Source organism: Pollicipes pollicipes, unplaced genomic scaffold (genome assembly GCF_011947565.3).
Source record: "Pollicipes pollicipes isolate AB1234 unplaced genomic scaffold, Ppol_2.1 Scaffold_7262;HRSCAF=8765_pilon_pilon_pilon, whole genome shotgun sequence".
Taxonomy (NCBI): Eukaryota; Metazoa; Arthropoda; class Thecostraca; order Pollicipedomorpha; family Pollicipedidae; genus Pollicipes; species Pollicipes pollicipes.
In genome coordinates, this window is record NW_023597055.1 from 10,273,904 (window position 1) to 10,296,293 (window position 22,390).

General features: G+C 56.5%; 1 pseudogene; it reads left to right on the forward strand.

Annotated features, from left to right (window-relative positions):
• Positions 1-5,214, forward strand: part of LOC119113417 (CCA tRNA nucleotidyltransferase 1, mitochondrial-like) — a 6,479-nt pseudogene extending 1,265 nt beyond the window's left edge.
• The last annotated feature ends 17,176 nt before the right edge of the window (positions 5,215-22,390 follow it).

Genomic DNA, 22,390 nt, shown 5'->3' on the forward strand with positions numbered 1-22,390 from the left:
CTTACAACCAGTTTATCACCTGTGCCGGACACTGTATATCGAACGGATTGGTTTGTTTTGTTTGTTTTTGTTTCTTTTGCCTTCTGAAGCGATGACGCGATCGAAACTACGTGTGTACGTGTGTCCTCACAACTACAAAAAAGATATTATCTCGTGGGTGGGGCAAATTAAAAACGCACGGTCGGCTTCCGCTATGTCTGTTCTTGATCCAGTGCCGGCCAGCACTCAGCAGTAGTGACCTGTAAATTGATTAGGCTTGATCTCTAAACCTGCTTGTCCTGGTAATCCCTGAAACCTCTGTAAATCAGCGTATGTGCTATGTGTCCGAACAATCCGAGCAGTTCTCCTTCCCCTTCCAATGGATAATCAGAGCAGTTATCCTTCCCCTTCCAACGGATAATCAGAGCAGGTTTCCTTCCCCTTCCAACGGACGTGGCGAACACAACGGCAGCCTCGTCGCCTTGTCGCGCCGCGTGCCACGGTGGCGCTCGCGCAGCCTCGGGGCAGCTCCGCTGTCGGCACGGCCCGGCCCGGCGCGTGTGACCGGCCGACCCCGGTGACCCCGGCAGGCATCGTCCCCCACGACCTGGACTTCGCCACGCCGGCGACGCCCGGCCAGATGAAGGAGCTGTTCGCCAAGGAGGAGGTGCGGTTGATCAATACCAAGGGCGAGCGGCACGGCACCATCACCGCCCGCATCGCCGACGCCGTCAACATGGAGGTCACCACGCTGCGCGTGGACGTGGCCACCGACGGTCGGCACGCCGAGGTCAGAGGGCAAGGGTTAGACGGTATGCCGGGGTCAGAGGGGGGTTCAGATGGTATGCCGAGGTCAGAGGCTTTGCCGAGGTCAGGGGCGAGGGTCGGAGGGCATGTCGGTCATTGTGACGGTCATTGTCGGCAGGCCGTAGAGACGTCCGGTAGCCTGGCGCTGGCTCGCACTCGGCAACGAATCTGTGTCGCAGACTCGCGCGCGTGCTTTACGCCTAGGTCCAGAGAAAGCCAGTAGATTCCAGGGACTACGATTTGGTGTGGAAATTGACGTCATCTCATTTAAATGGGATACCTTTGCCTGATAGCACATGGAAACTAAGGCAAGGCGTCTAACGCGGTTGTGCTTGAACCGTGACAATCGTGGGTCACTGCGGAGATGGTGCGTGTGCGTGTGCGTGTGCGTTTGCGTTTGTGTGTGGTGCGTGCGTGCGCGCGCACGCGCGTGCGTGCGTGCGTACGTACGTGCGTGCGATGGCAGCGAGTTCGTGCGCTCGCTCAGGGTGCGCGAGCGCGCGGGCACGGCTGGCCGCCGGGAGCCGCCGCGTGCTCACCGCGCCGCGTGCGCCGGCGTTGGCAGGTGGAGTTCACCACGGACTGGGAGCTGGACGCCGGCCGCCGAGACCTCACAGTCAACGCCATGTTCCTCGACTTCGACGGCACCGTGTACGACTACTTCGACGGCGCGTCGACGACCTCGAGCGCCGGAGGGTCAGGTCAGCTGGGTGCAGACTGTCCCACCGCTCGCTGTCTGCTCCAGGGGTCAACTGGCCGTCCTAGTCGTGCTGACAAGGCCGGGGTCAGACTCCGACAGTCAGACTGACCGTCCCGGGCTCTGATTGGCCGAGCTGGGGCTCAGGCTGACCGGTCTGGGCGCGTGTTCGGCTGGTCCCGGGCTCTGATTGGCCGAGCTGAGGCTCAGGCTGACGGTTTGGGCGCGTTTTCAGCTAGTCCCGGGCTCTGATTGGCCGAACTGAGGTCAGGCTGACCGCTCTGGGTGCGTGTTCGGCTGGTCCCGGGCGTGAGATCGACTTATCAGCTACCGTCGCGATAGCGCGCGACCAGTGACGGGTAGGTATGAGAGTGTACCGTCTCTACAGTTGGTGAAGACCAGCGTTCTTGAGCCAGGGTGCCGAACCCAGACAGACGTTTTCAACCTCTCCACCAACCCGCGCACCGCCGGAGCCTCCGAGGCCTCGGCCTCGACGTCTCGCTGATTTATAACGACAACCCACCGATGTATGTTGCGTTCCCTTCCCATTCGATTCTATATTATACCCTGTTCATCCCTCCCGATCCTGTATCGCCACTGACCTCAGCTCCGGCTTTTGTCGTGCTTGACCTTCCCCCCGCCACCGCCGCAGGTTCGTCGGCGATCCGGCCCGCCGGATACAGGAGGACTACCTGCGCATTCTGCGCTACTTCCGCTTCTACGGCCGTCTGGCGGCGGCGCCGGACGCGCACGAGGCCGCCTCGCTCGACGCCATTCGCGCCAACACGGCCGGCCTGGCGCGTATCTCCGGCGAGAGGCTCTGGTCGGAGCTGCGGCGCATACTCGCCGGACGGTACGGAGGCGGTACGGGCGGGGAGGGGGGGGGGGGGTGGACGGTACGGAGATGGCGCAGGCGGGGGTGGACAGTACGGATACGGCGGGGATGGACGATGCGGAGACGGCAGGGCGGAGGGGGGGGGGGGGGCGGTACGAGCGGTGGGGAACGGTGCGGGTGGAGGTAGACGATACGGAGGGGTACGGGCAGGGGTGGACGGTACGGAGGCGGTACAGGCGGGGCTGGCCTGTACGGAGGCGGTACGGGCGGGGCTGGCCGGTACGGAGACGGCACAGGTGGGGGTGGACGGTACGGGTGAAGGTGGACGCCCCGGAGGTGGAGAATGCCGAGTGGGTCGGCGGAACCGGCGGCTGGGGCTGTTGACGTTGCCGCTAAACTGCTGGGGCGCCGTCGTGACCTGACCTTACGTGATATCTGCCGCTGCTCGAGGCCCCTACCGGCACCTGGTGTCGCCATATACCTTACGTTCTGGTTAAAGCCTGACGTGCGGGCTCGTACCGCGATCTTGCGCTCATCTTCGCCCACGGACGACGTACTGGGACCCAGCATCTGTCCCTGCGCCAGGTTTCCGTCGTGACATTTGCCCCTGCGCACGCTGACCCGCCGCCGTCCGCCCGCGAGGCCTCCAGCCTGACCCGGCGCCCGCCGCTGCGCCAGGTTTCATCGGGAGCTGATGCTGACTATGCTGGAGGCGGGGGTGGGGCCGCACGTGGGCCTGCCTCCCTCGCCCGACACGGACGAGTTCGAGCGCGTCTGTGACCGGACGCAGGCGGTGTCGGAGCCGCAGCCCATCATGCTGCTGGCCGCCCGCTCCGTAAGTCCGCGGCTCGAGGCGGCGGCCGTTGCCGCCGAGCCGGCCTCGGCAAATGACGTCTTGTGGTCTGACATCGTGGGTGCTGAGACTTGGGGATAGACGGAGAGATTTCGGCCAGTGGTCAACGCTGTGATATGAGGGTTGAACGAGAGCCTGCGCTGTCGTCGTTTCCCGCATGTTCAGCGTGTGTGTCGCCGCCTATCTGGCTGTCCCGTCGTCGCCACGCTTCCATGCCGGCCGGCAGGTTCTTCGGAGGAGATGATGAGCCTGCACCAGCGTCTGAAGCTGTCGGCGTTCGAGCGCGACCTCGGCCTCTTCATCATCGCCCACCGGGAGATGGCGCCACACCCGCAGCCGATAAAGCCGCTCCAGCAGCTGCTGGCCGACTTCCGCGCCAGCAAGCGGCTTGGCAAGCAGTTTTTAGTTGAGCTGGCGAGGTATAGAGGGCAGCATGAGCTGGCGGCGGAGTTCGAGGCTTGGGAGCTGCCGAAGTTTCCAGTGACGGGAGCGACATTGAAGGTAAATAAGAGATCTTGTTGCTGCAGGGGAACACTTATGACTGGATTGATCTGGATTACTGCCACGCACACCCCAATGCTGGTGTTATATTCCGGTGATTTCAGGCATGTTTGTGCTCATTGGTAAAATGTCTTAAGAATGAATGGGTGTGATATACCCCGGAATTCGGCCACGGTCTTGGTATAGAGAGGAAAGGCAATAAATAATGTTCGCATTAGCATTGCTCATGTCGAAAATATGCGATTTTTTAGATGCTAGAGAATCTGACCAAATATGGGGTGCCGGTAGTGTAATGGTTAACGCGTCTGCGTTAACCACTGCGTCTGGGAAACCAGAGGTACGGGGTTCGATTCACCCCGGTGCCCGCCCGTCCTGCCAGGGTGAGAGGCAGGCGATGCCAAATAGCCTCAGCAGCTGAGTGCGTCATAAAGCCCCAGTGCCACACACATCTGGCTAAATGAAGATGCCAAGCAGTCATCAGTATATTTTATTAGAATGTTCGGCGTTTCAATGCAGTTTCATTGCCACGACTGATGGGACCATAAGGGCTTCGTTTAAATTTCAAGTAGTCCCGTTGCATATGCCAATGATTTCTTGATAATGTAAAATAAGTACCCTGTGACATCTTGATTGAAATTTAACTTTTCAGCATAAGAATTCGTTATGTCGGTTCATTTCATGTTTTCGCAGGTTGCATGGCATCTGTTATGCGTTCAGTGTCTTCACCTTGGTAGGTTAACAGCTTGCTTGGCGATGCATGTACTACGTGCTCGCACACTTCCACATGATGTCGTCGCCGGGCGCTGCCGCCACGTCCTCCCCGTGCGTGCTGTCCTCGATGTCTCTCGGCCGCGCGCACACTGTCACGTGCTCGGCGTGTCTGGCCGTGCCCGGCTCACCCCCTCCCCTCCCCTCCCGCAGGGGCAGGGGGTGCCGGCCGGCCGGAACATGAGCCGGGTGCTGGACCGGCTGCGGCAGGACTGGATCGACACCGACTTCGCGCTGGACGAGCCGGCGCTCGCAGCGCGTGCCGGCCGTCCTGGAGGAGCTCGGCGTGCGGGCCGACGGCAAGCTGTGATTGGAGGGGCGCGGCGCTCGGCGGCCGCCGCACGCACATGTCGCACGTCGCGTGTCGCACGTCGTATGTCGCACGCCGCCTAGTCGGAGAGATGGGGCCGTTAGGAGTGGTGCAGACTGCGTGCGGCGGGGTGCGACTGCGGCGGGGTGCAGACTGGCGTGCGGGGGATGCAGGTTGCGTGCGGGGTGCAGACTGGCGTGCGGCGGGTGCAGACACGGCGTGCGCGGGGGGCAGACCGGCGTGCGGGGGTGCAGACCGGCGTGCGGCGGGGTGCAGACTGGCGTGCGGGGGGTGCAGCGGCGTGCGGCGGGATGCAGACTGACGTGCGGCGGGGTGCAGACTGGCGTGCGGCGGCGTGCAGACTGGCGTGCGGCGGCGTGCAGACTGGCGTGCGGCGGGGTGGTTTGTGACGGCGGTGTATGATGGCGCTGAGGCTGGTTCGACAGGAGGGTGGGAAGGACTAGGGAGAGGAGCAGTTGGAGGTGCCACGATCGCACTAGATCACCACGAAGTTTGCAAGTGGTGATCATCACCACGGCACTTGAAAGATGCGCAATGCGGATTGGCTTATTTTCCTCCTTGCACTGAATCGTTTCAGTCCAAATGTGGTCTGGAAATGAGTTGCTGTTAGGCCGTGACCTACTGCTCAGCGTCGTCAGCGTCGTCATCAGCTACCGGTCCCGTGGATTCCAGCATAACGCACCGCCTGCCCTCTGGATGTCATGTCTTGCAATGCTCATCCAATTGTGATGAATCGCGCGACGTTCGTGTAGTCAAGATGCTGCTTTGTTTCGATTCCTGTTTGTATGGATCTTTTGGTGTGCTTTGTGGCAATACACATATGTATGCGGTATGGGCGTTTTTTTGGCGTAGTTATTTACAGATAACGAGCATCAATGCACTTCTGCTGGTACGCCCTGGAAGGGTCGAAAATGTGGTCCCGCAGAACGCTCTGTCTCGGCTGTGTTTTAACTTTCTTGGGCGAGATGGATTTACACAGGCATGCGCCCCAATCTAGTAAGAGATCCGACAGACGTCCGGTGTTGAGCTCATCCTCCCTGACATGTCGGTTCATGCGAGAACTGGCATCGGCGAACTTCATGTGCCACCGGTTGGTCCATTGCAGCCGTCCATTGGCATTCGTTTGTTGACATTGGTGCAGGAAGTCGCACACACCATGTTGCTGTTAGATGGGGGTAACACCTTGTGACGCGTCAATCACGCACCAACCATGGAACGGATTGGCAAATTCTGACCACAGAAATGAATACGAAAACACTTCAACCTCCGCGAAACAGCTCCACCGAGTGAAACCCGTATCAGCCGGTGTCGAACCGGGTGAGCGTGGGCCAGCCGCGTTCCAGCGCCCCACGCCTCCCTGGCCCTCTCCTGTCAGGCCCACAGCTGACCCGTCGCCACGTGACACACAGCGACCTGGCTGCCGGGCGGCGCACGTCGCGCGCGTGAAGTTCGCGCGGTTTTCTCCCCTCCTCCTCCCCTCGCGGGAGAAAGCCGACGGCCGGCCAGCCGCGCCAGTCTCGGCGCACTACCGGCCGCGGTGTGGTCCGTGTGACGTCACCGGGCGCCGACGGCCGCGGTCGGCCGCGACCCGCGCAAAACGGCTCCGATTACGGAAAGGGGGTGTGACGGTGGTGAAAAGCGGAGTGGAACGGCGCCCTGTGGGCTCGGCGAGCTCTGATCGGGGGCGGGTCAGCGTGACGATTTCAGAGGGCGAGGCGGCGCGGGACGGGAGAGAGCGGTAAAATGGATCGCGTGAATGAAATCGTACGGACTGAAGACCTTCTCCATGCGGTCTGAGATGCTACAAATCGTTGTTAGGCGTGACAACGCGCAGACATATGAATGTACACTGTCATTCTTTGAGCTTGACTTGCGATGGAGGCGGTTCGGGAGCCGGTTTTTTCCCGGATGGAGGCCCGGGTTTCGACTGGAACTGACTAAATAATGACGGACGTGAGATGGCGATCACGCTGGTCGAAACGTTTGATTTTAGCTGATAAGAGGGGTAGTGTGAAGCTCCTGATAGACCAGTTGCTTCCGGAACACCTCGGATCCATTATTAGTTGTTACATAGCAACGGACGAGCCCAGGAGTTTTGTCGTGATGAAGCCAATCAAAAAGTGTAGTAATACAGCCCATCTTGAGGCTGTCAGGCTCAAGAGCTCCTGGATGAATATCGGCACATAAAGCTTGCTATGAACCGTGCGATATCTTAAGCATGCTGCGCAAAATGGGTAAAGTAAAACACTACGCTTGTGGGCATCATAACTTTATCAATCTCGGCCAAAACCCGACGCCCGCCATGCACCTACTCTGCGCCCATTGAAACGGTGCTAAATGTTGACCTGCGGGTAGAGTCAACTCAATGCACTGCGATTCATACTGGGAGCGGATTCTGCGAAAACATTGTTGGATCATACATGTGCATCTGTCCAGAAGGGCACAACATGCATACCGAGATGCGTCAAAACAGTGTTGGAGCGCACGTGTGCATCTGTCCAGACAGGCACGACATGCAACACCGAGATGCGTCAAAACAGTATTGGAGCACACGTGGCATCTGTCCAGAAGGCACGACATGCAACACTGAGACGCGTCAAAACAGTGTTGGAGCACGTGTACATCTGCCCAGAAGGGCGCGACATGCGACACTGAGATGCGTCAAAACAGTGTTGGAGCGCACGTGTGCATCTGCCCAGAAGGGCGCGGCATGCAACACTGAGGTGACAATAAAACAGTGTTGGAGCACACGTGTGCATCTGTCCAGAAGGGCGCGACATACAACACTGAGATGACATCAAAACAGTGTTGGATCACACGTGTGCATCTGTCCAGAAGGGCGCGACATGCAACACCGAGATGCATCAAAACAGTGCTGGAGCAGACATGTACATCCGTCCAGATGGGCGCGAACGTGCAACACTGAGCCGAAGTCAAAACAGTGCTGGATCAGACGTGTGCATCTGTCCTGAGGTGACGTCAAAGCTGTGCTGGAACACATGTTAGCATCTGCCCAGAAGGGCGCGGTATGCAACGCTGAGCTGACGTCAACCGGCTGCAGCCCGCACTGACAAGCCGCCCTCTCGCAGACGAGCACGGTGCGGTGCGATGGCAGCACAAGGGCCCCTTTCAACTCACACCGCGGATGGGGTCGGAGACCCCGTCTGCTCCCACCTTCGGGTCGCAGAGACGAGCACGGCGTCACGTCTTCTCCCGCCGTCGGTCGTAGCGCGCCCCTCTCTCCAGGTGGTGTCGAGGAGCGTGTCTGCCTCCACCCGGTACCACGCAAAACGTCGGCTCATGGCTCCACTTTGATTAGCGATTGTGGCAGCCACTGTACAGATAGTGGGGCCGGCTGGCTGCTGGCCTGGGAGAAGCCCGGCGGAAAGGCAGCCACTGTATAGACAGTGGCGACTGGTTGCATGACCCGGGAGAAGCCCGGCGGAAAGCAACCACTGTATAGACAGTGAGCTTTCTAGTTGCTGACCTGGGAGAAGCCCGGCGGAAGGCAAACCACTGTACAGACGATGGGCCGGCTGGCTGCTGACCTGGGAGCAGCCCGGCGGAAGGCAACCACCGCATGCCAGTGCGCGGAACAAAAAGATCCTTTCACTTCTGGCCAGAAAAGAAACGGCACCAGGAACGCACGCTCAAGCTTGAGCCGTTCCACCTTTGGGAACCGGTCTTGCAGGAATCTGGTTCTGGCTCACCTTAAGCAGCTCACGCTGCTTAGTTACTTAGTCAATGCTTAAGTCACCAGTAGAAGCGAACATGCTTGCAAGAGGACACCAGCTGTTTAAAAGCCGTGGGCTAGGGTTCGGGTATGACTCGCACCCTTACCCTCATGTGCAGTCCTGATACATCACTGGTAGTGTTATGGGGTTGTAGACCAAATAACATACTGCAGACCAGTGTTATGGCAAGCTGTGCAAAAAAAAAACGAACGGCATCAGGCTTGTGCTGGACTCGATTCCCTATTTGAAATCTATTCAATGGTCGTCTCAATTTTATGTGAATCAAGCTTGGTCTGCATCCATTAAAAGCCCTTACTTCTGACGTGAGTCAGCATTGGAGAGCTAATTCCAAGCTTGAACGTGTTACGCAATGTTATCTCGTTTGGTTTCCACTAAGATTAGACATAATTATTGTTTATTTTTGAAAGCTATTAAATTAACCTCCGTTTCAAAAGATATTGACTATACTTTCGTGGTGCTCGAAAAACCCAAAGGTCACTCGATTCTGGTCACCCGGACCATCTAACTCAACGTTAACTTGCTTTGAATTAGTATTAAGCTATAAGTGCCACTAGAGATTCAAAGAGTGGTGTTTGCAATGAATGATGGCAATGGATTCCAGAAACGAGCCAACAAATCTGCCGAGAAGTGGAAGCTTGCTTGAGGTCCTCTATCTACTGATTACAGGCTTTGCGGTCATATGACTTAAAGCCTGGAAACAAGGTTGCATGAGCAGGATTACGCAGTTATATATGCAAAGTATTCGGGGAAAATGAATGCACAAAGCTTATAACGTAAACTTAGGCATCCCATATTTTCATGATTCATGGGCAAACAAACTTTTTGATGAATCCGAGAAGGTTATACATTTCCTAGGCATGCATCAATGCGCGGAATGTTTTTTTAGACGCGCAGTGGTTCTAGGCCATTGCCATAATCGGTCAGTCTATCAAACTGTCGCAGCGTTGATGCGCGTTCTTGAATAAAAATGCTTACTTTGAGTCTAACCACGCGGATTCAGCAACAATTGTGATATTTTTCTGTTTGATTCAGAATCAACCAGAATAGCTTCATTTTAGTTTGTTTCAATCAAAAAAAATCGTTCAAACAGAATGTGTGGAAGCAAATTTGATTCCAATTACGATTCGGATGGGAGGTATTTTAAAACTGAGATCAATGCGTTCATTGTTTTAAAATCGGGCCATAAGTCGCCACGTAACGCGTGCTTCTTCCGGCTGCTGACGTCCTGCTAACAACCTCCATGCTGTACGTACTCGCACATGCACTATCCCATGCACCGTCGCACACACCCTTCAATCTTGTGACGAACTGCTTCAAGTGCATGCCGCTCCGGCTGCGAAGCGGTGGTATGCGGCACCAGCGAGTCTCCACGCGGCGCCAGCGAATCTTCACAAATGCATGCTGGCGATGATTCCCACTGCGAAGCGGTGGTATGCGGACGACGAGCAGTCTTTCACGCTGCACCAGCGAATCTTCCACAAGTGCATGCCGCCATGACTCCGACTGTGAGATGGTGGTATGCTACCAGCGAGTCTCCCACAAGTGCACGTTGCGATGATTCCCACCGGCGAAGCGGTGGAATGCGAGACCAGCGAGTTTTCCACGCGGCGCCAGCGAGCCTTCCACTAATGCATATTGCGACGATTCCCACTGCGAAGCGGTGGTATTGCGACGCGAGCGAGTCTTTCACCCTGCACTAACGAGTCTTCCACAAGTGCATGCTGTGGCGAGTCCCACTGCGAAGCGGTGGTATGCGACGCGGAGCGAGTCTTTCACACCCTGCACTAGCGAGTCTTCCACAAGTGCATGCTGCCACGACTCGGCTGCGAAGCGGTGGTACGCGGCGCGAGCGAGTCCCACGCGTCGGCCCACACCAGCCAGCCAGCGTGGACGGTTCCGTATCGGACAAGCCAGGTGTCCACCCCCCGCGGGGAGAGAGTCCAGAGCTTGAAGAGCAGGCCTGACAGGGGCAGGGTGGCCGACCCATGCTTTGGGGACGTAGTTACTTTCTCCGCATCGGCTTTCCAATGAACCGGCTGAACCGAATCGCATCAATCTGCCTAAAGACCTCGCAGGCCCAAAGCGACGTTACTTAATCGAAAAAGAAATCGTATTACGTACAGAAGATTGACTTCATTTTTCAAGCGGTATATGATCCGACGTTGATAAATCTGACGTTATTAGGTCAAACATACCTGCTAATGTACATCGTATCTGTTGTCGAAAAGTGTGGGCTCGCTAGATTATCGTGTTTCAGCCATCAGTAATCTAAAGTTATTCCGCAGATACAAATCCAACAGCCTAGATCATTTTAAAAATATCACAGGGGCGCCTGAAGCCTGCGCCTCCTTCATATTGCTGTTGCGCTTTTCAGGAGCTCACGCGGGTTACTGCGCCTCGCACAAATTGCGACGGGTACCGTTCAGCTCTCTCTGGAGCGGCGTCGCCGCCCGTCCGCGGCCGCGTCCCCAGCGGACGTCCGGCACAGAAACGGAGCCCGACCTGCCGCCTGGCCTCTGACCTCCGACGCTGCTGAGCCCGGTCGTGCGCGCCGAGGCCCGGAAATTGGCGCGAAAACGCGGCCGGAACGGCGCGCCGCGGTCGCGCGCCCCGCGTCCGGCCGCCCGGGCTCCGCAGAAACCGGCCCGACGGTCGCCGGGCCCGGATCGCCCTGTCTCTTCAAGCAGGCGAAGCATGTCACTTGGCAGCCCATCCAGCCAAGCCGGCTTTCCACTGCAACTGGCTTGGTTCGGCATTTCCTGTTGACAGTCGGGCTGTTGTCGGGCCTATTGAGGGCTGTGCAGCGGTAAGTTTTTTCAACGCTCTTCCCCTCCGCCGCCTCCGCCCCCGGGGGTCTGCGCCGCCCCCCGAGGTACTGCTAGAGCCGTGGCACCAATCTCCGGGGAGCGCTCCTGGCTGAACGAGGTCCCGAAGTGGGGGCTGGGCCACGCCTGCAGCCCGCGCGCGTCGGAAAGTGGTGCAGAACGCCCACCGGGCCACGGTTCCCAGGCACCAGCGCGGTTAACAGTCACAACCTGGTGCCAGTTACCACCTCAATGGCTACCAGACAACCGACGGCTGGATTGTGCGCCCGTCTCGCGAACACACTGGCGGCGACGGCCTGAGCACCACATGGACTTGTGTTAGCCGGTCATCAGTAGCCCAGCTGACTCCGTGGGAGCATTTAATTCCCGTTCCGCTCATCGCGCGAGGCGCGATCTCGGGCTGGTGCTCGAGGCGATTGTATGGGCGCGCAGGAGCCAGCTTCACATCACTGACATCCCGTATCTCGCTGTGAGACCGAGTGAAGCGGTGGCAGACTGACTGCTGCAAAGATGCGGCCAACAGCAGACAAAGCGAGCGGGATTCGGCAGGGCGCGTGACGACGGGGGAGGTGACCAGCTTACTGCCGAGGGCTGCGGGACATGTGACGACGGGGGAGGTGACCAGCTTATCCCGGGGCCTGCGGCCGCCGGACGGGTGACGACGGGGGAGGTGACCAGCTCACTGCCGAGGGCTGTGGGACGCGTGACAACGTGAGGGGGGCATGAACGGTTCCACCGCCGGCGCAGCAATACCGCCAGGGAGAGTCCGGGAGGCGCCGGTCCGAGAGTCGGGAGCCGGCAGGTGGGAGACGCCGGCAGAGGGCGTGGCGCCAGCGGCGCGCCTCCGTGAGACGGCCGGCGCCGTTACCACAGGTGCTCGCGCTGTGCTCCTGGCAAGGCCTCGTTAACGGTACGCGGCGCTAAAATGGCCTGCAAATGTGCTGGAATGACGAAGCAGTGCATTAGTAGTTAAAAATGGCGTTCACGGCTCAGTTTCTGTGGCGCCTCTTTACGGGGATGTCTGGTGCCTTACAGAAGGGCCTAGCCCTGTTTTGCACAACGTCTGCACAAGCTAGAATTTGCCTCCTCCAAAAAAGCTATGGCTACTGAGCTTCTAACCGAAGAAATGACTACCGCTCCCCAACCGACAAATGGTTTCTGCGACGGACAGGTGCCTTTTCACAAAAACCCAGCACGCCTACACATAAAAAGTACAGGGAAAGCACATTGACAACGCTACTTGACCGGCAACTTTTTGCCCCCCGGCGTGGAATGACGGTACATTCCACTGTGCTCGATGTTCTCTAGCTGTCGAAATTTAACACCAATCCTTAACCCTTTCCCAAACTGCTGGATTAATGCCTTGCTTTCGAGAGCGCGTAACCGGCTGCATACATCCATTCTCACCTTTGCCAATGCTACAGATCGCTCCGCGATGTGTCGATCGCTTTTGGTTTCGTGTTGCCATGGCGACGAGTGGCCAAAATCGGAATCTGGGAGTCGACTGGAGTGTTGCATGAACCTTCTGCGCAGTTGGCAAGCTTTACGTTTTAAGAGAATGGGAAGGCTATGTTTTGTTCGGATTGAAACACTGTATGAAAATCACGTCACATCAGAAATTATAAACAACTGTATCCATTACACAACGCAAATTCTAAGGGGTTAGGACTTATTGTTACCGGACACTGCATGGAACAGTAGGCTTTGGTGCGAAGAAATCGATTTTTGAAAGTGCCACCATCGGTCAAGGCGAGGCCGGGTCGTGGACACCAAAGCAAAGCACGACATCTGAATAATTCGTCCTTGCGTAAGCAGGACTAGTGCGGCTTGCGGTCCCGTTAATAGCACGCATTCAGCGACGAGTCTTTCAACTAGAAGAACCCGTTCAGCTGACGGCGCCCGCCCTCCGCCGTAGCAGCGGCGGCAGTGGCACGGCGGCGCTGAAACTGGCGCAGCGCGCCGCCACTGTGTCACCGGCCGGCCCGACTGGGCTGATCCACTTGTGAGCGGCAGCCGCGACCGACGGCCGGCGCGTGCCGTGGAGCCGCCCACGGTGGCGGCGGCCCGGCGGCCCGGCGGCGCGGCGGCCCGGCGGCCGCTCTGGTGCATACCGGGCCTGGGGGCGACGGGGTGGGGTGTGGTTACTGGCGGATACGACAGGAGACGGGGCGAGACGTGCTCCGAAGTGGTGGCGTGTAGGACTTTTTTACCTCGGCTTGGATTTGGGGCCATAAGAGCAACGTTAGAAGACGCAGTACCTTGCCCCCTTCGATCAGTACTCGATCCATCCTGCTTACACTTCGGGACCGGGATGCAACGTCACGTTTGGCACCGTGCGGTCCGGTCGTACGTTGCTGAACGTTGGGCGTTGTCGGAGCTTTATCGGCAGCTGACGTGGAGAGCACCGAGTAGGGTTCACATCAGGGTCTACCGTGGTCTTAGACAACCATGAAGCTCTCCGCTCGAGGGACGGCTTGCACCCATGCAGCGCCTGTCGTCCAGGGTATACCGTGGTGTTAGACAACCATGAAGCTCTCCGCTCGAGGGACGGCCTGTAGCCATGCAGCGCCTGTCGTCGCGTTGCAGCTGCTTATATCCAGCACGGGGTATAAAACTCAACAGCCGGAACTGCCATCTAAGTGGCTACTCTGCGGCATAAGTCATCCCTGGTTATGAGCACAGGCAATCACTCAGTTTGGTGGGTAAGTTATGGACGGAGCGGCAGGAAATATAAAGACGAATTCATGTGAATGCAGTCGTAACATTTCTAAATAATGAATGGCTTCCGGGTTCAACAAGACCGTCGCGTTTTCCGAGAACAATGGGGCCACTCGACATGCCATCCTCCACTTCTGCGCCGCCGACCATCCCGTCTTAGCGAACGGCGCTTCTCATTGCGGCTCGCGACGAAGCACCGGATTGGGGCAAACGCTACGCGCCCGCCGCTAGACTACGCTCGGCAACGAGGAGTGAGTCTCGCCAGATGTTACGACCCATACGCAGATGGAGGCTGTTGAAAAAGTCGGTGGGACACAACTGCCGTGTCGGCCATCTTCCGATGCCGGGTTGTTGGAATTCTAGTAACTCTATGGAAGGTCGGTGTGGTCGCTGCGGCACCCGATACGCGATATTCTCCGCCCATTGCCGCAGATGTGAGCCGGGGGCTGTCCCGCCGTTGGGCTGATTGCACGAGCTTGTGCTCGCGCCGTGAGGTTTGCTGTTGACGCCGGTGTCCAGCGTTCTCCTGCCCGCAGCCTGCTCTATAATCTACCTCGGTGACTTGGTGTAGGATGCAAACGATATGTCGTTAAATTACATATTTAAGTTTTATCTTCAATTGCCATGTGTCTTATTCGTTGCGTCTTGGGTTATAGGATGTGCTTTTTAGTGTTTATATGTCTTTTCTGTATCGGTGGCATAATCGTTTGTTTTAATTTTGCGTCATTTTCCACTTTTGCGACGGTCTGAACAGTTCGCTTCATTACGACCCCAGCACGCGCTGGCCGGTCGCCGCCTGCCAATTCAAGGGGACAGCAGACTGCCCGAAGAATGCTGTATTGGTGATGGGTAGGCTAGACATGACTTGAATTGAAGACTGGTTGGCTGGCTGAAGACTGGTAGAAGGTTGGCTGAAGATGGGTTCATGATCGCTGCACCGCCGGTCCAAAACCATCGCCGCGATTATCACCTAAAAGCCTGCGACTTGAATCGATTTAATCGGCTCGGTGATCTAGTCCGCTATCCCCAAGATAGACGATTAAAATCATCCATCGCTCTGAGTACTTATTAATCTATTTACGAAGGCGCAATGATAGGCGCGATGCCCAAAATAGATGATAAAAATTATCCATCGCTATGACTACTTATTAATCTATTTACAACGACGCGAACGCAAACGCTCTCCTGCCGTCCTAATGGTCCTATTGACGTCCCGCCGGACGGACTCCCTGTGACGTCACACTCGCCGCGACCGCATCCAGCCCCAACGATTGCTAGCTGAAGGGGCGCACTGATTGGCGATTATCGGTCGCTGCCCCGGGGCTGGGGGCGCGTTCATTAGTGCCGGCTCCCGGCGGGCCGTTCAGCTGACGTCTTCATCAGCCAAATGCGGCGCAGGTGGGGCGGAACCGGCGCGCGCCGCCGCCGCCGGCCGTTCACCGATCAGCTGACGCCGGTCGTCGGTCCCCCGCGCGTCTCCGGTGGACGCGACGGGTTCGGCCGCTGGCGGCTGGAGTCCGAGACTGCACCGGGGGTTCGGTCACTGGACCGGCGGGTTCGTCACTGGGGGTCCCGAGACTGCACCGGCGGGTTCGGTCACTGGAGTCCCAAGACTGCACCAGCGGGTTCGGCCGCTGGAGTCCGGGACTGCAGCGACGGGTCGGTTCGCCGCTGGAGTCCGAGATTACACCGGCGGGTTCGGCAGCTTGAGTCCGCGGACTAGAGCGAAGGCTGTCTAAGTTCTCTGGGATCTTAGAAGAGGCTGATGAATCTGTGCGGGGCCTCGGGTAAGGGCCGTAGAGCTGCCTCATCGGAGATCCAGGAGCTCATGAAGGAAATCATCGGAGATCCAGGAGCTCATTAAGGACCTCATCGGAGATCCAAAGCTCATTAGGACCTCATCGGAGACCGGGAGCTCATTAAGGACCTCATCAGAGACTGATTGAGCTCCCCGGAACCTCATCAGAGACTGAGAGCTCCCCGGAACCTCATCAGGAGCCCACAAAACCTTGGTTTGAAATTTCTTTCCCCAAGTCACATGTCGTTGGGCAGTGACTAGGAACAGCCGATCTCTTTTTAGAGCGACACATCATATCCAGTGTTATCAAACAAGTTATCGTTATTATCAAACGGCACCAAACGAACACGCTCCAGACCGTTCACGCGGAGGCTGCCGCCTGGCCGCCCCAGCCTGGCCGGGGTCACGACAGGAGACCATTATCACACGCAGCGTGGGGGCTGCGTGCTCGCGGCCGAGGCCATGCACCCCCCCCCCCCCCCCCCCCCCTCCTTCACCCTTCCTGGGTGGGCAGCGCCGGTGGTCGGCGGCTGATGAAAGACGCGGGTCGACGGGCCGGAGAACCCGCGGCTCCTGCCCCAGGCCACGAGGCGGTCCGGCGCGTTCCCGTACGTGGAGGGAAGGGCGACCCGTCCAGAGGGGAGAGGGTTTGGCTCGGCCCGCTACCAGGGGGGCGCCCGCGGAAGGAAGGCTGCCGTCTTGACAGGAATTAAGCGGGCTTAAGAATGGATTACAGTTCGAGATTCGGTGACACCTGAGGCTGACGTAAGAATTGAAATCTCTGGCCAGGGGAAAAAAGGAGCGGAAAAATAAGGAACCTAGCTGCTCAGTGCGATCTTAATATTACACAAAACGGGACATGTTTTGAAGACCCTCACATAACACAAAAGTTATCAGCTTTGATCTCTATCGTATAATACATGACTCAGAACTATTTACTATGAAACTGCGTCTTCCTGGCCGCTCCTGTAAAACAGCTGCTTTATCAGTGTTGCTTGGATTGGAAAATAGCTGGCAAGATGCTTAGCAAATATTAGAGCATGAATATTGATTTGCCAGCACCTATTTTTTCACATTAAGTTCACGAAAAGGGGCGAGGTTTCGGTTGACAGGAGCATCTTTTATCATCGTTCTTAGATGAACAGTAATGTTTAATTGTCTGGAAATGTCGTGCTGGCATGTCTAGATGAAGGTAGGTCACACCTTGGCCAATAAAAACAACCTCAATCGATATGGCGATCCGAAAGTAATTTCATGACTTTCACCTCACTGCCTGCGTAGCATATGCATTGGCTATCTGCGGCTGACCACGCCAGGTGGGTAGGGCTCATCGCTTAAAAGCAGACGCATCTTTTCTCTCATTACGCTTCAGGCGGCCTCGTCAGAATCTCTCCCGGAGCTCCAACTCACCATCGTCTGTTCGAAACTCGTTCTCATATTAATCGAAAGGATCGAAATCCGCGACTCGTCACAGCGCTGGCCGTGCCCCACGGGACGCGGCCTTGCCGTCTCTGAACACGGCCGTCGTGACGGGAACGTGACGGTGACGTGACGGGAACGTGACGTGAGATCCGCGCTCTCGGCGGCTCCCCGACGCCGCCATCCCGGCCGTCCGTCCGACCGCCGCTTTCCTCGGCGTTTTCACCGGCCGTACAATTAGCCGTCGCCTCCCCGAGCGCTGCCCACTCATCCTGGCTGGCCCCGGCTGACTGGCCGGGCAGCCCGGCCGCCATAAAATCTATCTGGTGGTGGAGGCACGCCTGGACTCTCACTAGCTGCGCCGAACACTTTCTCTCCCGCTCTGGCCCGTCTATGCATCATCACATCTCTCTCTCTCTCTCTCTCTCTCTCTCTCTCCTCTCTCTCTTCTCTCTCTCTCTCTCTCTCTTCTCCTCTCTCTCTCTCTCTCTCTCTCTCTCTCTCTCTCTATCTCTCTTTCTCTCTCTTCTCTCTTTCCTATCTCTCTCTCTCTCTCTCTCTCTCTCTCTCTTTCTCTCTCTTTCTCTCTCTCTATCTATCTCTTTTCTCTCTCTTTCTCTCTCTCCCTCCCTCTCTCTCTTTCATTCCCTTCCTCTCTCTCTTTCTTTCTCTCTCTCTCTCTCTCTTTCTCTTTCTTTGCTTCCTTCTTTCCCCTAACACACACTCCTCAGGATGATTATGATCCGCTCCTCCGCGCGCCAATCCTTGCCAGCGCATCTTTCCTTCCCGCTGTCCGTCCGCGCGCTACGACTGCATAGGCGGCGATCCCCGCTGTTCCGGGAATTTTCAATTTATACGGAGAAATACCGGCTACCCGGATCATTATTTTGAACGTTGATCCGGTGGATATTTTTGCACTCAAAGGACAGCTTCAGCATACTTTTCATGGTTTTGGGATTAAGTTGGACTCCGCAAGACAATTGCACCAAAAGTATATCTTAAAAGCTACCTAGAAGTCAAAGGGATAATCTTCCACCATTCTTAGAATGAGGAGTACGTGTGTCCCTGGTATAACGGGAGCTCCAATTAAACTGACTGCACTTTTTATTGCGGTTTAAACGGTACCTGGCCGTTCGACTTATTCCGGTTTCACTCCTGACGAGGCATTCGCATGCGACGACTCCGGGCCACCGCTCATCACGCATCATCCGGCGAGATGATCACAAAGGCGACATCAGTTCCCGCCACGCATGATCGCTAACGGGTCGCGCCGCGGCCGCGCCAGGAGCGCCGCGGCCGCGTCAGGAGCGCGGCGGGCCGGCGGTCACCGGAAGAGTGAAAACGTCCCCGCAGGTGCCGGCTGCCGACGGAGATGAGCGAAAGTCGCCGCCGCTCGTGAGACGCCTCGCGCTCGGACGGCTCTGCAGAGGCGACCGGCCGCGCGCGCCGGTCGCTGTGCCGGCCGACGCGCCCACGCCAGTCGAACCGCTGCGACAAATGGCGGCGAGGGATTCTGCCGAATTGACTTATGCATTTAGGAGCGTGCGTACATTGAGGTCATCGCTGTACATTTAGGAGGTCGCTACACCAATTAGGTGACAGCTTGGATCGGGCAGGAATAAAACCCATTTGTGGGCGAACATCAGGCAAACTTTTCGTAGTCCGCTCAGCACAGTCATCTGAAAAATATTAACGGTCACGAGCATTTGACGCACAATGATCAGACCAACAGCAAGCCATTTTTACGTATGCACCTCGCGCATCTTACTGCGCTGAGCAAAGACAAGTGAGGCTACAAACGACAGATAGGATTGTTTTTATCTAACCTCAAGCTCAGTTTTACCTCGTAGCAGCCATTGAATGCGCTGAAATGATAAAAAATAGCGGCGCGGCCTCGCTTCGTGAGCGGTAAACTTTGTGCGTCTCGCACAGGATAATCTTAAGTTATCGGTTGTCCTTAAGCTATGTTGAATTACCCAGATTCACCTTGAGACTGAATGAAATACTGTTAGACATGATGTTTGAATGAAATGCACGACGAGTACATGCATATGCAGCATCAAACATCATATACCGTAGCGTACACCATAGACCTGTACTGACCTAATTTTCCGTTTAATTCAGTGTCAGAAATGTCATTAGCATGCTTCTCATTGATGCGTAAATCATAGTGCTCAGGCAAAAAACAAGCTCCTCATTTCCATATGAGAGCTGGTCCTTCTCATAAATATTAATGGCTTGCTTTTCGGTGGATTTCCATCCTTGATTACTGTTTTCATGATCGCGGCGAGTTTTGTTGATGTATGGCGCGTATTTCACTGATGAACAAGCTAGGTCATGTCACACCGCCGAAAATGGACCCGGTCTTTAAAGTTGTTGTCGCCAGCTCTCCCGTGAAACCTGTTCTCTGACCACCGAGGAGGCGGCCCCACACATCTAGTGTGAAATTCCACAAATTAAGGGTCCAGTAAAATGCCTCATCACCAACTATTAAACGTAACCGAGTAACGGCGCAGGGAATCACCACGGAACCTGTGTCCTCTGTCAACATCCCACGCCAGCCAGGTCTTTTTCGTTTTGTATTCGTCGCCTTCGGCATGCCAACACCTTTCCAGAGTTTACGTTAGATTATCTGCATTTTGCACGGCCATACACAATGTGAATACATGTTTCATTGCGAACCCAGTTTGCTTCATACTGTAACAACGCTTGAGCCATTTGATTCACCACTCATCATAGTATGTACTGCTTAATGTTCATAATCGAAAATAAACATCAACTGAAGTCAAAACTACCAGCCATGAATAATGCCACAACTCGACGCGGAGAACAAAGCAGAAAGGTCCCAGCTATCCCTCCGATGTATGATTACCTAACACCTAATAGATTACCTACCTACCTTACCTAATAGATTGGCGGTTACCCCTTCGGTCGCCATATGCCGTCGCATTCCTTCCGCCGGGCAGAGAATGGGGCTGGACGAAGCCGAGCTGGCCGTCGACAGCGGCGGAGACTGCATTGGCACATAGGGCCGCGCGAGCTAACACTGGGAGACCGTGGCTTCGAACAAGACACTAGCTTTCAGACGAGTCGTTCGGTATCCGACCAAGGCATCTCAGACCGAACAGGACACCGGTCTCCGAGGAAGGAAAAGGCAATCGTCTCCGTACAAGACGCTGGCCTCAAGACTCTAGTCTCCCAAGAGTTACTCAAGACAACAAGACTCTAGTCTCCCAACGAGTTACAACTACAAACGAGTCATCCGTTATCCGAAGGAGACACCAGAGTCCTAACAAGACATCAAAGTCTGAATAAGATACATGAATTCGAACAAGACACCGGTCTTCGAACAAAACACTGATCTCCAACCAAACTACCAACCTCCGAACAAGACATCTACCTTCGAGGAAGACACCAGTCTCCAAACGTTGCTCTCCGAACTAGTAGCGGAGGAACCTGTATGGAGAAAGGCGAAGGGGAGGACAACATGATGACATCTTTCTCTCTTTCCACACATTCCCTTAGTTGTGGGGTGGGATGAGGGCGGCTGCCCTCCTCCCCTCCCTGCCCCACCCGGAATCCACGACCCCTGCATTCTCCGAACAAGACACCTGTCTCGAAACAAGCCAACCGACACCCGCACAAGCCACTCGTCTCCGAACGAGACGCCGGCGCGCGCTGCGCCGCCGGTGCGCCGCCGACCGGACGCCGGCTGACGCGCGAGACAAGCCCGGCGCAGCGGCACGGCTGGCCAATTACGGCCGGCAGTTGGCCGCCGTCGCACAACTGTCCCCGGCTGGGGATAAGGCTATTTATCTCGAGGACCGGCGTCTGGTAATGGACGGCGACCGGCCGTGACGGGCTTTGAGCACGCACATTCCGGGGCTGCGCGACGGGATGGAGGTGGTGCGGGTCGATTGCGAGATGGGGAGCGAAGTTATAGCACCCGCGCGTGGTGGATTTGTGCCTACTGGAGCTCGGGTGACCGCTAAGTGAAACATGGGTTCATGAAAGCTGGCTGAATTTGTTTTTCATGGTGGTTTATGAATACAGCAATGACACAAACCGACGTGATGCTTTGCCCTTTAGTTTTTATTTCTTTGCCAGAGCTGGCTGGTCATGCGTGGTCACAAAAGTAAATAAAAATCATTACACGATGCAAAATATTAGACCACTTGTGTTGCATGATATGGAAATGTAATGAAAACAGTGAAGTAAACGCATTGTTTGGAGGCTCATTACATTTACTGTGGGTCGAGCCACAGGTTTTGCCAAGTGCGGATTGTTGGCAGTTGGCATGCTCTTTCTGGCGACTTTTTGGCACAGCAAAATATCTTTATGGGAAGGGGGTTGACACTGACATGAGAGACGACGCTTCCCCTGTAAAGGGACGCAAGATGCCTCCCCTGTAGAGGGATAAAAAGCTCCGCTCGTAGCAACAGGTCATTATTATTGCTTAAACAGAAGGACCGACTCTTAAGGATATGAGCTTACGGTCGTGGCCGACCTTGGGCCAGAATAGTCGAGCAGGGATTCTTAATGCGCTCTTAAATATTATAAATTGCGTCATGGCGATGGGTGCAACTTTCCAAGCACTTGAAGGGCCTCGAGCTCTTCCCTCCGATTCGGAATGTCTCGAAACTTTAACATGGGTCTATGGGCGTTGTGCACAACAACTTGGCTTAAAAGCCCAGTATATATCAACAATTTGGAAAGCTTTCACCTCTGGCCTTCCATGGCCATGAGCCTGCCAGTTCGCCATCGTCAGAGGTCGAAAGCACTGTCTTCGTTCACACCACCACCGGTATCGTCCGCTTGGGGTCCGCCCACCACAGCTCCCGGTCCCCTTCTTCCCCTTGCTGACCCTCTTCAGGCCGCGCCGCCCGCCACGGCAGCGGGTTCCAACGCCGAGGCCGCAGGTTGGTCACGGGCGGCACGCGATGCCTCCAACCTCAGGGATGCCATACGTCGCCGGACGGGCCGGGGGCCTGGCGTCCGTGACCAGCGGCTCGTGACGGCCCGTTCACCACGCTGGAGAGCTCGGGCCGGCACGCCGACCTCTGACCAGCCCGTCAGCCAACGCTGCACTGCCGCGGGCCCCGGG